The 17,884-nt window shown below is 45.7% G+C and overlaps 1 long non-coding RNA gene and 1 pseudogene across 1 annotated transcript; both read left to right on the top strand.

The window, feature by feature from the left end:
- The first annotated feature begins 521 nt into the window (after positions 1-521).
- Positions 522-5,181, top strand: Gm31240. Its single transcript, XR_380501.2, has 3 exons — positions 522-1,329; positions 3,827-3,862; positions 4,319-5,181. It is a non-coding gene; the product is annotated as a predicted gene, 31240 (long non-coding RNA).
- On the top strand, positions 4,972-5,821 carry Gm18777 (predicted gene, 18777; annotated as a pseudogene).

Here is a 17,884-nt window from a genome sequence, read left to right as displayed (position 1 = left end):
AGCTGGAGCTGCAAGCAAGCTACCCACACCCGCAACCACGCTCTTTGCCTGAGCAGTGCTGCCTTGCGTAGGGTGGACAGGGCGATGTTCGAGCTGTGACCCTGTGAGCCAGCTATGAGTCCTCCTGGCTGTGCTCTACCTGCCCATACCTTTAAATCTTAAGGGGATTGTTTACTCAAATAGGATAGGATGCCTTAAGAAAAAAATTATTTAAGGGGCTGATAGATCCATTCCCCAAACTGTAGAACTCTGGGACTGGGTGGTTTGGGGTCTGAGGTAGAGGTTGTCTTTGGATTTGCTCTAGGCAAAGGTGAAAGGACACGGGTATCTGCTGGGTTGATGTAAACATCCAGTGTGGACATTGGAGCCAGGAGATTGAGGGAGAGGGAGAGGGAGGAGAGGAAGGAGAGGGAGAGGGAGAGAGAGAGAGAGGGAGAGGGAGAGGGAGAGAGGGAGAGAGAGAGAGGGAGAGAGGGAGAGAGAGAGAGAGAGGGAGAGAGAGAACATGCCATAGTTGGGTTTCACTGCCCAGTAAACACGATAGAGACTCAGAACATTGGTTCTTACTCCCCGAGTCTGGCTTACAAGCAGAAGTTGAACCAGGCATCTGCCTTAATGAGTAAGAAAATATTGATGAAAAGCGTCAGACTCCCTCGGCTCCCCAGCTCTGGAATCTCACTGCTTTGACAGCACAAATCGATATCCTCTTGTGATGGTTTAAGCTCTGATTTGTGAAATAGGAACTGCACTAGGACCCAATAAGAGCCACTAGCCAGCAGAGAAACAGCAACAGGCACTGGCTCAAGGGAGACACACATTTACCATCCAGGAAGCTTTTATTCAGGGAATGGAGCCCTGGATTCTGTGCAGCTTCACTGGTGACCTCTTGGCTCAGACTGCCCAGGAAGGGGAATCTTCTGTGCATGTGTTGTTTTGTTATTAGACCCTACTCTCATGTGTGCCTGTATCCCTATACAGACAGAGCGCTCTGATCGTGAATGGCAGCAAGGTCTTTGGTGCACTTACTGTGTTTACTGTAGCAACATTTACACTGTTTTCTGTTCTGCCCCTCTGAAGGCTCATGGAGCATGCTCTGGCAATAGATGCACACACATCCCATTTGCTCTTGCTCAAAACTGGAACGTAAGGTTAAATATTTTATTGTACGGGAGACCAAGCACGCATTCTGGAGTTAACGCAGACCTGCTGACTGTGAAGAGGCCGTTTAGACCTCCTGAGCTTGTTTGCTTGACTATGAAAATGTGGACATCAGATTCCACCTGCTAGAGTGGTTGCCAGGATTCAAGGAGCCTTGCAGTGGAACTTGAGGTCAGTTCTACAGAAGCTATATGCTATGACAACACAATCCTTTCCCTAGGTTACTGATGGACTTATCATCCAAATACATGTCACAGCATCTGATGGAGCTCTGAATAAATGAAGGTATAAGCATTTGGAGTCCCCATTACCTGAGAGCGGGGAAACATTTTGGCAAACTCTTAATAATGCTAGCACTTGGGTAATAAGGGCAGCAGAGTCAGAATATCCAAGCCATTCTCAAACATCCCAGGCAAGCCTGAGACATGTGATGTTCTGTCTTTAAAAACTGAGTTAAAAACCCCTAATAGTGTGCATGCATATGCGAACACAGACATGCACACACTTGTGAAATAATAAGATGTTTCTTATTTGCTTGATTTTAATCCAAAGTGGTGGGGAAATTGGGTAGATGAACGAATAAATATCCTTGGTCTCATGCTGACTCTTAGCAAGGCTGGGCGATGGCTGTGTCCAGGTCACACTATTCTCTTTGTATTTATGGAGGTTTGAAATTGTACATATCATAAGAGAGAGATGGCTGACACAGTTTGAAGAGACACCTTTAAGTTTTGTCAAACGGAAGATCCAGGTATTCGTGTGTAACCTCCTTGCACCCTGCACCTTTAGTTGAATGGCACCAGCCAGAATCTTCTCTAAGAGGGGACAGCGAGGCTCAACAGTGCTTGTCGGTCACCTTTCTTGTATTTTCTCTTTAAGTTGGTGCCTCTGCTTGCCTTTCTCAAATACCATGGCATTTCTCTTGTTTCCATATATGTAGATAGTCTCTCAGCCTCTGCCCTTTCCACTGAAAAGCTCAGTGGGTCTTCCTGTTCTTCACAGTCTGGTGCTGGCACTTCCAAGGATCACACAAAACACCCCAAAAGAAGGGGAGCAGATAGCAGGGTTGGGGAGGGGGTGTGTGTGTGTGTGTGTGTGTGTGTGTGTGTGTGTGTGTGTGTATTGAATAAGTCAGATTTAAAGAGCTGAGGCAGACACACCAGCTGTTATTTAGAGGCCAGACAGGGCTGTGGAAAGTGAAACTGAAAAAGAGCACGGGAGAGACATCAGTTAAGCTCTTTAAGGGAAAAAGAGCCAGGAGTACATCGTAAAGGATACAGTGTGGGCATTTATATCTTCATTAGGAAGTTTATTAATTAGGGCTGGGTTGTTAACTAGTTTATAGCTCCCTGGGACTTGAGCAAGCCTCTGAGAGGAGCCCACAGAAGAGAGTGGCCATCCTGGATAATAGCCAGGCCTTGCTGGGGGGTGGTGGTGGTCCACTCCAGCTTGGCAGACAATTTAATATTTGGCAGGTAGGTGAACAAGCCCGAGGTGCTTTGCGCCATCAGGCAGAACAAGTTCACAGGCTCCTAGCCAATTCCATTGTCCATTGGGCTTCTCTCCTCTTTCTTTGGAACCGAGGCCAAAGTCGATTCTGAGTCTTTCAGACAATTCAGTGAACCCAGCGGCATTTCCCCCTCCCCCCCCTTGGTCTTTAATGGAAAAGAGCATTTTTCCTGGTGTCATCCGTGGGTATTGATGAGGCAGTAGAGAGTTGTTCTTTGAGATGTTCTGTTTCTAATTTCTCATTCTCAAGTTTGTTTGCCACTTACAATCTTAAACTTGCCCACTGGGTTTCATACTGCCATCCACTTTTGTTGGCTTTAAATTTTTTTTTTCATTTATTTATTTTTGAGCCATGGACTTAGGGAGCTCATGCTGGCCTTGAACTTGCTATGCATCTGAGAGTGAGCTTGCACTTCTGGTCCAGTCTTGGAACTGCAAGTAAGCTTATTTTACTGTGCAGAGTTTCCACGGTGATGGGGAATAGAACCCAAGAGCTTTGCACATTTTCAGCAAGCGCTCTAACAACTAGCTGCCTCCCCAGTCCCTGGTTAGTTATTAAAAAGACGAATTACCTTCATTTTTCACTAGTATGCATGTGTGATTACGGGTGCTACAGAGTTCAGAAGATGGTGTCAGATGCCCTGAAGCTGGAGTTAGAGGCAATGCTGAGCTGCCAGATGTGGGTGCTGGGAACCGAACTCGGTCCTCAGTCATAAGGGCGAGTGCTTTTAATTTTGAGGCCATCTGACCAGTTCAAACATCGCCCCCCACCCCCATTGCTTTTTGACTCTTCAGTTCTCTCCCAAGTAAGGAAAAAGGAACTGTTCAGGAGGGTCCAGTATAGAAAGTGGCTGGAGAATAAAAATAATGCCAGAGAGAGAGAGAGAGAGAGAGAGAGAGAGAGAGAGAGAGAGAGAGAGAGAGCAACAGACAGACAGACATGGGGATACAGATGGTTGGATTTTGACTTCTCAGCAAACCCTGGCTGAAGGAAGACAGCATACTCTTATCAGTTTCTCTTATGGGTCAGATTGGAGTTGCTGTCACCGGCTGGCCTACATTTGTTGAAACATCATTCCCCAGAGAGCACATCCCTCACACTTGTGTGTAGGGAGTGTCCCCATGCAAGAGAGCAGCACGTTTTCTTTTTGCATTTCAGATGCTGGCTGCTTCCGATCCTTGGCCTAACCTCACGGTAAGGAAAAGATGTTGTATTTTGAATGTTCACTTCTCGCCTGCCTAGGGCACACTTAACTTTCCCTGGTTCTGAGACCATGTCTTATGTGAGGTTTGCTGCATTTGGACTCTAGGAAGTGATTAGACTCATGGATCCCACTAACTTACAAGGGCTGAAAGTTGCTTTTGTTCTGTGAATTGTTCCTGTGGCTCATGGCAAGGTCAAAGATGACCCCCCCCTGGAGCTCCCTCTAGTGGTATATTTCCATATGGCTTCACACCAGAGAGCTGAATACATTTTGAGGACTTTGGGGAAGTCACATGGCAAATTCTTCTGACGTTTTTACTCGTCTTTCCATTTTTACTTTCCTTTATGAAGAGGTTAAAAAGCTAAAAACTACATTTCCAGTACTACCTTACAACAGGAGCTCTGGGTATGAAATTGATTTTTTTTCTTTTCTCCTTCTTGAATTAGATGTTCTTGTTCCAAGTTATACAAGATTGGAGGGAGCTGGAAGCCATTTTTCTGCTTCATTCTTTTCCTCCTTGCTGGCAAGAAACATGGAAACGGGGGACGTTGGGTATGTGCATTGTGACAATCTCCAGCGTCTGGAGGATCAAGGTCATGGGAAAGCCAGGTCTCAGCACCTGAATTCCAGTGTCCACTCCAGCTTCCAAAGGATTAAGGTCAGGTCTTCTGGACTCTACTTCCTGATTCTCGGGGCTCAGTGACATAGGTGACTTAGTGTTTGTATGACTGGTGGCAGTCTGGGATGAGGGCCACATTGCTAGTCAGATGCCTTGTTAGGCCTTCTGGGGATCTTGTTAACTGAAATTCCCTGAATGAAGTCTCTGCTTGCTCAAAACACCTTGAGTGGGACCTGGGGAGGTTAAGTCAGCAAAGCGATGGCCCTGCAAGCATCAAGACCAGAGTCCAGAGACCCCCAGGATCCGTGTGTAAAAAGTCAGCTCACCAAGCTGACTTGTGAGGGGAAGCCCCTCCTGCTAGCCCAGAGGAGAAGACATTTCTGGGCTGATGTGGAACCTCATGGCTTTAGTCATTCAGGTAGACCAGAATGCATGGGACAAAACATCAAGAGAAGAGAGGATGAGAAAGTGTGTGTCATGACAAACGTGTTAGTCAGGTGCCTGGTTAAGAGGTTAAGTGGAACATCTATTGAAGCAAGGCTTTTCCAGGGAGCACAATACTTGGGGACCTAAGAAAAACTTGGCTTGTCCTTAACTTATTTCTGAGTTTATTTTTTTTTAAAGGTACCTAAAAATGAACAAGGGTGAAAATAAACCCAGTATAGTTATGGTTTTTATTGCTGTGAAGAGACAATGTGATCATGGCAACTTTTATAAAGGACAAGATTTAATTAGGCTGGCTTACAGCTCAGAGGTCCATTGTCATCATGGCAGGAAGCATGGTGGCACACAGGTCTACATGGTGCTGGAAAGGTAGCTGAGACTTCTATAACTGCCTTGGCAGACAACAGGAAGAGAGAGTGCCACACTGGGGCCTGCCTTGAGCATGATGCACTTCCTCCCAAAAAAGCCACACCCACTCCCACAAGGCCATACCTCCTAATAGTGCTGCTCTCTGAGCCCCTGGGGGCCATATATATATATACATTCAAGCCACCATACCCAGGGAGAAGTCAGAAGGTAACAGGAGGAAATCCAATTTCTTGAACAATGCTGATGATATTAAGTGATGAAGAGAAGGCTGTGAGGAGCTATAGTACTGCTCAGGGCTTTGAGGGCTTTTAGAACTTAGAAAGGATCGCTGGGGTAACAGATTCCCATGGTGACTTGAGTTCCTAACAAAACGGAATGGCACATGGGAGGCAGAGCTGGTTCTTGTAAAAGATGCTAATGTGAAATGTCCACAAACTATGGGAGCATTTCTGAAGGGAGATAGCCATGGCACACGTATCCAAAGAATGGGGAAGACAAAGAAAAAGATAGTGCCAAGGGCTAAGGGAGGGGGTTGTGTCTGTCATTTCTCTTTGTACACAACACATTCACGTTTTGGACGCCTCTTCCTTCTTCCTTCCCTTCCTGTCCTAAACTCATCCGTGAAAACCATGCATGTTCACTGTGGTCCATGGGAGAACATCAATAAAAAAGTCAGGTATGATGGCATATGTTTAGAATCCCAGCTCTGGTGAGGTAGACACGGGGCAACACCTGAGTTTTGGGGACCAGTCAGCTCAGTCTACTTGGTGGGTTCCAGGAGAATGAAAGACCTAGTCTCAAAAAACAAGATGCATAGCTCTCGATGAATGGACAGGAGCAGAACCTCTGGCCTCTACACACATGTGCACACACACTCTACATTTCTGTGTTCTCGATGACTAGTGCAGATCCCTCAACTGGCTTATGGTATGCTTACTCCTGAAGCCAGCCCTCTTTCTCATCTCTGGATCCTAGATCTGACACAGAAATAAAGACCCAGGGTAAGCCCCAGCCTTCCTCGTGATGCTGAGGTGGCAGGGTACCGTTTGATAAGGATGACTGCCGGCATGTGAACCAAGTACCATACATCTTTAGGGCTGACTTCAGTCAGGCACTCTGCTTAGTTTCTTACCAGATCTGGTGCCGAGAGTGCCAATTGATGTTTTGAAGAGTGTTCATCAATGGAGACTGTACAGGTAACTAGACTCCCCAGCTTTTGTTTTTCTTAAGGCTTTTTGAAAAGCAGATAGGAGAAGTATACACCAGCCATTGATATGTGAACATGCTGGGTACCCTGGCCTTCTTTAATTGTTAAGATAGATCACTGTGGGTAATGTAGTCATCTTTCCTAGTGGAGAATGGCTTATTTTTTATTTTTTATTTATTTTTTTATTTTTTGGGGGCGTGGGAATAGTTGAATTGGTAATGGGAAGGTAGAAGTGTTGTTTTGTGTCAAAATATTCATTTCTCCCATAACTGTTGAGTAAATGTAGCCATTAGAGTCTGCACACAGCCTTCCTTAATCCTTTGGAGTATTCAGGCAGCAGGCACATGTCTCCCGCGGGGAGACAGATTTGGGCGAGATGAGCATTTTCAGAAAGAGTGTGAATCTCTTTGCCATCTGGGAAGGGCACAGTTAATTTCCTTTGTGTTCAACGTGGATTCAGGTGACTCATGGCGGGGGGAGGGGGGAGGGAGGAGGGGGGAGGGGACTGGGAGAGGGTAGTTCTGAATTCTGGCTAATGACTGAATCCAGCTTTTCCTGCAGCTGCTAGAACTGAAGGCGTCCTAAAGGCAGAGGGAGCATCATACATATGCCCCTGAGATCTTTCTGATGGTCAGAGGCAACATCAGTTTTTTTTGCACTAAAGGTACGGTTCTCTAAGGTGGCCCTGTCACACTTTTGGATTGATTTTTCAATAGAAACTCCTTTTTAAGTGTCAGGTTGCTTTATATCAAATGGCCTTGCTTCCTGTGGAGTGGGCTTACCCACGTTTACCTCTTATTTTATTTCATTAACCCTTTTCTGAATGGTGATTACTGTGCACCAAATGCTAATCTCCATGACAACCATGTTAAGGCAGGTAAAGGACTATCATTTTGTAAGTGGGAGACCCAAGAGACAGACTAAGAACTTACCCACCAGCCAGGTGGTGGTGGTGCACACCTTTAATATCAGCAGAAGCAGGTGGATCTCCGAGTGTTTGAAGGTACCCTAGCCTACAGAGGGAGTTCTAGGACAGCCAGGGCTACATAGAGAAATGTTTTTAAAAACAAACAAACAAAACCAAAACACCAACCAGTAATAGTAAAAAACAAAACAAAACAAAAAACAAAACACATCCACTATCATTGTAAATAGCAAACCACAGCATGGCTCAGGGTGCTGGAACTGCGCTCCGCCAACCTGCCCTCCCTTGAGATTTATATCCTGGGTCAATTTCCTTCGTTTCTTTTCTCTAAGCAAGGGCTACCACATATTGCGCTGCTGTTCACTCACTGGGGAGGCTGAGTCCAGGACGCTAGGAACTGCATTCTAGTAGCTGGTGGGCAACCTTTCAGCATTTCGGCCTACCCAGTTCGTGATCGAAAACCCTTCAATGAATGGACAAAGAGAAAATCTGAAAGGAAACCAATCACAACGTTTGTTATTATTGTTATTATTATTATTTATGTTTTTTACAGTCTGGCCATTACACATCCGGGTCTGCTCTCTCACAGTTCCTCATCCCATTCCTCCTCCTCCTCCTCCTCCCTTCTCCACGAGGATGTCTCCACCCCTTCCCCTCGCACCAGGCCTCCCCACTCCCTGGGGCCTTAAGTCTCTCGAGGGTTAGGCACATGCGTCTTCTCACACTGAGGCCAGACCAGGAAGTCTTCCTCTGTATATATGTGTAGGCGAGCCCTCGGACCAGCTCTTGTATGCGCCTGGTTGATGGCTCGGCGTCTGAATCATCAGTTTAATCTCTTGTGTTGGGCTGTATCTCATAGCCATTCTGGTCCTACGTGGACACACATAGGTCACGGTTCGGATGCACCTGAAGCCTTTCCTGTGTTCACTGCGCCTGTGTCGGTTTGTGCCCAGCATCTAGAGGCAGAGGAGTCCTTATCCAGGTTGGACGCAGGCCGAGTAGCATCTTGCTTTGGATGTGGCTTCTTTATTTAGGCACTGGATCCATCCTCCCTACCCCTTGTACCGTCACTGATTTCTGAAGCACAGACACAAATTCTACCTGATAAATGACTATTTCTTGATGTCTGTTCATTGTCTGCATGGGAGCTTTATTACATTCGAAAATAACCTTTGGCCTTTTTTGACATAAAACTAAGATTTAAAGCCTCCAGCTATCTGGGAATCTTAAGAATTTATTAACTATTATTGCCGCCATCCTCCTCCTCCTCCTCCTTCTCACCATCACCATCCTTGTCGTCATCATCTTCGTTGTGGTGTGGTATTTTGGTTTTCTTGCCTCAGCCATGGTCATGATGGCCTGGTGCTCCCTGTGTAGCCCAGGCTAACTTTTAAGTGATGGCAACGCCCTGCCTCAGCTTCCTGAATGTTGGCATTCCAGGTATGAGCTGGCGTGCCTGGCTTTTTCTGGAAAATCTTTTTGGAGCATGTCATGTCTCTCTTCATTGCAAAACTGTTGAAGGTTGAAATTTATGAGCTGCCATGAGAGTTTTCCTATGGTGTTTAAATCAGACCGTGAAACCCAACTGCGTTTTACGGCTCTGTCGCTGAGCCCTGTCGCTGAGCCCTGTCGCTGAGCGAGGGCTTGTTCCGAATTTCGCTTGGTAGTGTCTGGTGAGCCTTGTCCTCTAACGTCAGGGTTGACATCAGTAGGAGTAGTCATGGAGCCTGGCGTCACAGTGAGGTGGTATGTGGCAGGAGTAACTCTTTACAGGAGATATTTAAGGGGGAGCAAATGTTTTCCTAGACGAGTCCAACACCTCTTAATCCTATTACTGATTTTCTCAGCCCTCAGCTATCTAGCACAGGGCGTTGCAAGTCAAGAATCTTAATATTTTTCGATAAATTATTTGTGGTTTTTTTTGGGGGGGAGGGAAGGGGTTATTTTGCTTACACCTCTGGTCATAGTTCATCACTGAAGTTTTTTTATTTTTTATTATTTATTTTACAAAATCGCAAATGTTCAATTTTACCAATAAAGACCCGAGAACCAGGTACTGGGGTGAAAGCCTGCTAGCTCAGAGGGGCAGAGAAAAGCAGCCAGCCGACCTTCCTACTTAGCTGATGTCCCCAAAGGAACTATTACTGATTCATCCTGGTGGAAGAGGGCAGGATGGGACCCTGAGCCTTTTGCTCATAGGACCTTCATTAATACATCTATGCCAGCATTTCTTAACCCATGGGTTGTTACCCCTTTGGGGTACAGTGACCCTTTCACAAGAGTCACATAACAGATATTTAAATTACAATTCATAACAGCAAAATTATAGTTATGAAGTAGCAATGAAACTACTTTTATTGTTGGAGCTCATCACAACATGAGGAACTGTATTAAAGGGTGGCGTGCAGCATTAGGAAAGTTGAGAACCACTGTTCTAGTCCTGTTAATTCTGAACTAACTACATACCTTCTTTTCCTTCCTTCCTCCTTCCTTCCTTCCTTCCTTCCTTCCTTCCTTCCTTCCTTCCTTCCTTCCTTCCTTCCTTCCTTCCTTCCTCCCTCCCTCCCTCCCTCCTTCCTCCCTCTCTCCCTTCCTTCCTTCCTTCTTTCCTTCCCTTCTCCTCCTTCTCTTCCTCCTCTTCCTCCTCCTCCTCCTCCTCCCCCTCCTCTTCTTCTTGGATAGGGTTTCTCTGTGTAACCACCTGGTTGTCCTGGAACTCACTCTGTAGATCTAGGCCACCTCTATCTCCTAAGTGCTGGAATTAAAGGCATGTGCCACCACCACCTGAACTCATTTTCTTTCTTTTCTATACTCATATCTCTGCCTGCAGAAGAAAAGAAAACAAAAAGATTTTGCATTTTCTTGCTGTCTGAATTATAATCAGCATCACCATCATTCATTTCTTAAATGACTATCACTGTGTCTGTATGATGTGGGTGGGTGTGGGCGTGCGCATGCATGCGCATGCCTCAAGCGTGCGTATGAGATAATACGTTTCCAAGAGCTGCTTCTCTTTCCATTATGGCTTCCAAGTACTCAGCTGGGGTTCTCATGCTGGAGCAGCAAGCACTTTTACTTACTGAGCCGGCTTACTGGCCCTGATATTACCCTAAACTCCATCGCTATCTTGAAGTCCCTTCCTCCCACCAGCAAACTCTAAAAGCCTTTTATGCCTCTATTCCATTGCTCAGTGTGTAGGTCACGAATTTTGGCTTCACAGAGGTCAAATGTCCGAGCTAAGCTTATATAGACAGAAAATGTTTCTTTGTAAGACTGAGTCGATTTTCTAGGACTCCTTTGTATGTAAGACACGGGTCCTGTTTGAATTAGTTACTGGATCACGGGTAAAAGAATATATTGCAAAGAGTTTGGGAGCCACTAGAAGAATGGAAGAAAGACTTATAGGAACCAGGCCAACTTTGGAGAGTTTGGGGGCTACAGTCAGTATTTTGGAGCCCGTGGAAACCTCTGTCTTCGCCATGTCTACTTCTTTTGTGAATTGCTAAGTCTAACTTCCCCAGGTGATCGGGGACACACTTGTCATTAGGTTGTCATACAATGCCCAGTGTCCATCTAAGGGACACAAGTCAGATGGACCTCACAAATCTGTGCACCTGATATAGAAAAGTGCCAGTAGATGGCACCCAAGTGTCTTTTTCTAACAAAAGCCACTGGGTTTGGAAAAGGGACACGTTTTCTACTTTGCACAAAGGCTTCTTGGGGGGGGGGGTCTGTCCACACGACTCCATCTCCCTGGAGTTATGAGGTTGTATATTCTTCTTGAATAGGACCAAAGAAGAAAAGAACCTCTCTTGCAAGCTCCATCAGAGATAGCCTAGTTAACACCTTTGATGGACCTGGTTTGGTTTGCACCTTGGCCTGGTTCCTGTGGCTGATACTGGCATCCAAGATTTAATTCTTCAGACCTCATAGTTCATACTTGATTTCCTTTCTGCTTATGCAAGTTCTACTGCTGCCTACAAAACTCGGCAAGTCCATGTAAAGTTGTCAAGGCACCCTTTTAAAGACAAATGCTCAAAGCCACCCCCCAACCGCAGAGTCCATTACCAAGGGAAGTGGGTATATGCCTGCTACAGTTTGAATAAGTATTTAAGGTTCCCATGTATTCGGTGTCATAGGATCAAGGGGTGGGGCATACAAGAGCTGATTAGGTGCCGAGGGCTCCTTTCCTCATGGGTGAATTAAGTTCTTATGACGGAGGCTTCATAAAGAATTCCCAGAATCCTGCCTTATTGTGGATGGCTCTGTGCTGTGTGCATTTTTATGTCAATTCTGCTCTCCTGGGAGGTGTTGCCTGTAATGAGGAATGAGTCATGTACTCAGATGGCTTCTTATGACCCTCCCTGAATGAATAAATGGAGCAATCATTGGGCAAGTAGGCAGGACTGCTGGGTTGGATGGAAGAAGAGGAGCAGGTGAGAGTTACAATCTTTTTGGACAGGGATCTTGTGAGGACAAGACATAGCTATCCATCAGGATTCGTCACCGGAAGATTTAGATTTAACAAAGCTTACAAGATTAGGATTTTAGTTATTGCGTCCAGCGATTGAGTTGCTGTTGTTTCTGAACTAAGTTTGTGTTATGTTTTCCTTCACACGGCGGCTTGTATGGGTTCAAGAGAGAAAGGTACAGCAGCAAAGCATGAGTTTGCCCGATGTGCACTACAAAGGCCTTGGATGATTTGAAGCACAGGGCTGGCGTGTTAACGAACCACCAGTGGGAACCTAGCAAGCTGGGTGGAGAGATTGTAGAGTTCTGAGTCAGAGTCTCCATGAGATAAAAACAGGTGGGTCATTGCCTGCCAGTACATGGCCAGCCAGGCTGCCAGGGCAGAGGCACAAGTGCCGGAACTTTGCCAGTTCCTTTTTAAATATTTTCCACAACACTGCCTTTCTGCCATTCTCCATGTGAGTGCACAGGATTCTCCTGAGGGGAAACCCTGTTTGTTACTTGAGGTTCAAGTCTACTGTGTCTTGGGAGCTCCCGGGAGCTCTGTGCAAAATGGAGGATTCTCTTTTCCAGCAGGGTTTCCTCTTCTCTGCCTCATCTGGGAAGCCCCAACCTCCACACTCTACCTGAGGAACGCCATGCAATCCTTGACGGAAATGACAGGTTCAAATTCCTGGAATTCCTTTCCATGCAAGTGAGGTATCCCCAGAACCTAGGAAGAACCCCTCCCCACTTTGCAAGGTTTAGATAGCCCTTGTTCATCCTGAACAAAGCATACAGTCTGTTTTGTTGACTGTTGTCTAAGAGACCTGTTTTCTAGAAGAGTTGGGACACTGAGGAGCTGCAACACTGAAATCTTCCGAGCAGACCTCCTCCTTCCCACATTCACTGCTGGACTGGGATCCTGCTGACCCACCCTTTCGGACATCATGTCATCCTTTCCCTCCTGGTGTGCATCAGGGTCCAGAGACCCCAAGGCAATACATGGACCTTGGAATTCAGTTCTGCTCCATTCTGCCTTCCCTAGTTGGTGTACAGCAGTGCCTGGATACCCTAAAGGAAGAAGAAGAAGAAGAAGAAGAAGAAGAAGAAGAAGAAGAAGAGGAGGAGGAGGAGGAGGAGGAGGAGGAGGAGGAGGAGGAGGAGGAGGAGGAGGAAAATGGAACAAAATTCTTCTACACCAGAGGGTACAGCAATGAGGGTCCACTTTGAAACAGCATCAGATCCTCACCAGAGACTGACCCTAACAGCCCCTTTGTGGGGATTCAATATTATGAAAACATCTCTTACCTTCTGAGAGAATGGAACTTTGCTAGTCCTTACAGCCACTCTGAAGTCACTTAAGAGTTAAAGCTGCTATCCTACTGTGTACTCAAACTGCTTGTTTTTCCTGCCTTTAAGAGAACAATGTGACAATCAACTTTGCTTACCTTGAATATCCCACGTATTCAACGTTTACAATGTAAGCTAATGCATAGCTGTAATCTTAAATTGTATACTCTTCTGTGCCCCTGACACAGATTATGTCTGTGTATCATTTGCTGGAAGCAGCGAATACTAAGTTGGAAGCTACTTCCTAAAATCTACTATAAAGGTTGAAAGCTACCATTTATGGATATTGCCTGGGGAACAGTGATGGTTGTTATCTGGGTCAGCTGGGATCAGTTAGAGGTACTGACTTGTACAACTCTGTTAAAGGTTTCTGTAACATTCTGTAACATTCTATCCCATTCCTTCTTCCACGGGATGCTTTCTATTCTGTTAAATAGATACAGAGCAAAGACCTTTATTAGAGACAGAGACACAACTCATAGAGCAGGCAGACACAGAGACACACACAGTCACACAGACAGACACCCATTGGGACACACCGTCGGAGGGACATACATATTCATAATACAGCTTTCAGGTGGGCACAGATTCAGACTCATGCAACGGACAGACAGACGAGGACCGAAGGCACAGAGAGCATGAGGTAGAGAATTCAAATCTGGACTTGCTTTTGGATAACCTACTCCAAGGGAATTTTTTTAAAATTTCTTTTCTTTTTTAATGAAACAGTGATGTACTAGCTCCAAGGTAACTTGGAGCTCATCCTTAATGCATATAATCCACTTATCCCTTGATCTTGGACTTCTCAGCCTCTGGAGCTGTAACAAACAAATGTCTGGTCATATAGTGTTTCCTGTATAACCTGTTTTGTTTTGTTTATTTCGTTTTGCTTTGCTTGTAGCAGAAGAAGTGGACCAGGACAATGCTTTTCTTTCGTCAGGTCAAATTGAAATCAGTTGTGACTTGCTAGACATTTGGGATAATTTAGCCATTTCCTACCCATCTGTGATACAATGATACAGGGTAAACAGATTAACCACAATAAAATATCCTGCTTGTGGTAATCCTGAGATACAATGGAAAAAAAAAACATTTTGGGCCAGATTTGAAGCAAGCTTTATTAAAAATTAAATACAGACCAAGAGGTGGACTTTGGTCAAGAACAATAAGTTAATTTTGGGTATTATACTTGGCAAAGCACACTCATGCAAGCACATACACAAAAATCAAGAAGAGAGCAAAAAGAAAAAAAAAGTCTTAGTAGATCTAGTTGGATGCTAATTTTGAGCTCATTCTTTAAAAAGTCTTCTCAGTCAACATTTACTTCCTTAGTGTACTGGGATCAGAGAAGCACATTTCTCCTGACTCAGCTGAAGAAGGCCCTCTGGCATTTTCCTCACATCCATGAAGCAAATTACAAAAAAAAAAAAAAAAAAAAAAAAAAAAACCCAACAAAAACAAAAACAAAAAAATTAAAAAATTAAAATCAGATTGTCTTTTTTCAGGTCACAAAGGCCTCTAGATCTTGATAAGCTTTATCGAGTCCAGTACCATGATCCACACGTGGCTTTAATCAGTGTTTCCCAATGTTTCTGGAGTACCATCAAAGTTTGAGCCCCACTATTTTTCATGATTCTCCAAAGCCAAGAAGTGAAACCAGCTTGGGTATCAACAGATGAATGGATAATGGAAATGTGGTACATATACATGTATGTAAAGGATACATATACACGTGTGTAAAGGGATTTCATTGATCCATGAAGGACAATGAAATTATGACATCTGTAGGGAGATGTGTGGAGCTGAAGACCACGCTGCGTTCATGCTGAGAGGCTCTGCTGACTTGCGGGAAGCCTCGGATCTTATAGGACCACAGTGAGGGACTGGATGCTGCCTTTGAAGTTTCTTGTTTTCCAGAAACAAATCTATAGGGCTTTACCTGGCCTTCTCGGGTCTCAGTTTAATAACTTTTCTTTGGCCTCTGCCTCAGGGCAACTGAAACAAGAGTCAGAATTGTTAAAAACAGAGCTTAGCTGCCCTCTGGCTCCTGGCTAGATCCCAATTATTTGCACTTCATGATGGGAAAATGATCTTTTTTTTTTCTTTTTCTCCTCGGGTGTAGTACACAGAGGTGTTGCTTAGGCTGGGTGTTCAATCTTTCTCCATTTCTAGTTCCTTTCTCGGTATCCTCCTCTCCTGGTGACAACTTTACTGTGGGGCAGATGGTCCAATTTCAGTTGGGGTGTGTGTGTGTTAATGTGTACACATGCTGGCATGCAGAGGTCAGAGGTCAGCCTTGAGCCTCTTCCTCTATCTCTTACCCCTTTATTATTTATTCATCTATCTATTTTTTTTTCGAAGCAGTGGATCCTGCTGAGTCAGGAGACCACCTCTTTGGCTAGACTGGCTGTCCAGTGAGTCCCCGTAACCCTCCTGTCTCTACTCCCCTAGCTCTGCAGCCTTCTCCTGGCCCTTCTTAGCAGCGCAAATCAGGTGGCTGTCTGACCCTCAGTGACTTGGGTCATGATAACCACCAACATCCTAATCTAGATTCTTCCTGTTGTGTTCGCTTCGTTTTCTTGAATTCTCCTGTGTCGATGCAGGAAGTTCTGAGCCAAAGTCCTTTTATACTTTGCAACTCAGACAGAGAGGGGTTTTCTCCATCTGACTTCAGATGGAAAACACTGGATCAGGGCTTTAATAAATCTGTCCTGGGCAAGTTATTGGAACTGAGGGGCAGGGGCAGGGTGTAACAGGAATGGTGGGGCCACCTCTATGTAAATGCCGCACAGCAAAGACTTCTCCTGCAGGAGGACCTAATTGAGGATTTACCTGAGAGACCAAGGATTGCTGACACAGACAATGTCAGCCAATCAGGAATGGCCGTTTAGAAGAGATGCTATCTTGGGACCAATGGGGCATTGGTGGAGGGTATTAAAGGAGCTTGCAGCAGTGCTCAGATGAGCTTGCGGCAGTGTTTCTCATCTGCTCCCAGGAGTCTGTATCCTAGACTCTGAGCACCAGCTCACCTCCAACCCCCAAGGGCAGGTCCAGGGCAGAGGCAGCAACTGGGGTAAATCAGCTCAGCTGAGGCCATCTGCCTTCCCAAGATGCCTCTGGATGGGTGGGCTGTGGGTGGACAGACAAGAAACTACCATATTAGATTACCACTCTCAGCCTAGACCCTTGCCACTTGACCTTACTGATGCCCGATACCACTTAATTTGGCGGTCTATTCTTCAGGTACTGAGAATTTGTCATCTGCTTGTTGGGAGCCGCGCCCACATTCGCTGTTACAAGATGGCGCTGACAGCTGTGTTCTAAGTGGTAAACAAATAATCTGCGCATGTGCCGAGGGTGGTTCTCCACTCCATGTGCTCTGCCTTCCCCGTGACGTCAACTCGGCCGATGGGCTGCAGCCAATCAGGGAGTGACACGTCCTAGGCGAAGGATAATTCTCCTTAATAGGGACGGGGTTTCGTTTTCTCTCTCTCTTGCTTCTTACACTCTTGCTCCTGAAGATGTAAGCAATAAAGTTTTGCCGCAGAAGATTCTGGTTTGCCGTGTTCTTCCTGGCCGGGCGTGAGAACGCGTCTAATAACAATTGGTGCCGAATTCCGGGACGAGAAAAAACTCGGGACTGGCGCAAGGAAGATCCCTCATTCCAGAACCAGAACTGCGGGTCGCGGTAATAAAGGTTCCCGTAAAGCAGACTGTTAAGAAGGATTCAACTGCATGAATTCAGAACTTTTCAGCTGGGGAACGAGAGTACCAGTGAGTATAGCTTTACGAGGTAAGCCTGGTCTTGAACTTTCTAACGAAATTCAAGACAGTCTATCAGAAGTAAAGTGGGAAATGGCTTTACAAGGTATATTTGGCCTTGAATTTTTTCTGGTGTTAGGAGCCCTTTTGTTCCTTTTCACATGTTATCAAGTGGTTAAGGCAGGGCGGATTCTAGATGAAATTCAGGACAATCTATCAGAAGTAAAGCGGGGAGAGAGAGTAGGAGCAAAGAGAAAATATGGTACACAAAATAAGTATACAGGCCTTTCCAAGGGTCTTGAACCCGAGGAAAAGTTTAGGTCAGGTAAGAATACCTGGGGAGAGATTAGAAGGAAGGAAAAGAAAAAAGAAAAGAAAAAAGATCGATTAGCGGAGGTCTCTAGGAGATACTCGTCACTAGATGAGCTCAGGAAGCCAGCTCTTAGTAGCTCTGAAGCAGATGAAGAATTCTCCTCTGAAGAAACAGACTGGGAGGAAGAAGCAGCTCATTATGAGAAAAAAGGGTACCAGCCAGGTAAAGTGCTAGCTAATCAGTTAAGGAAGCCAAAAGCGGCTGGCGAAGGCCAGTTTGCTGATTGGCCTCAGGGCAGTCGGCTTCAAGGTCCGCCCTATGCGGAGCCCCCGCCCTGCGTAGTGCGTCAGCAATGCGCAGAGAGGCAATGCGCAGAGAGATGCGCAGAGAGGCAGTGCGCAGAGAGGCAGTGCGCAGAGAGGCAGTGCGCAGACTCATTCATTCCCAGAGAGGAACAAAGGAAAATACAACAGGCATTTCCAGTCTTTGAAGGAGCCGAGGGTGGGCGTGTCCACGCTCCGGTAGAATACTTACAGATTAAAGAGCTTGCCGAGTCGGTCCGTAAATATGG

Source organism: Mus musculus, chromosome 10, assembly GCF_000001635.26.
Source record: "Mus musculus strain C57BL/6J chromosome 10, GRCm38.p6 C57BL/6J".
Classification (NCBI taxonomy): Eukaryota; Metazoa; Chordata; class Mammalia; order Rodentia; family Muridae; genus Mus; species Mus musculus.
This window is presented reverse-complemented; position numbering and strand designations above follow the sequence as displayed.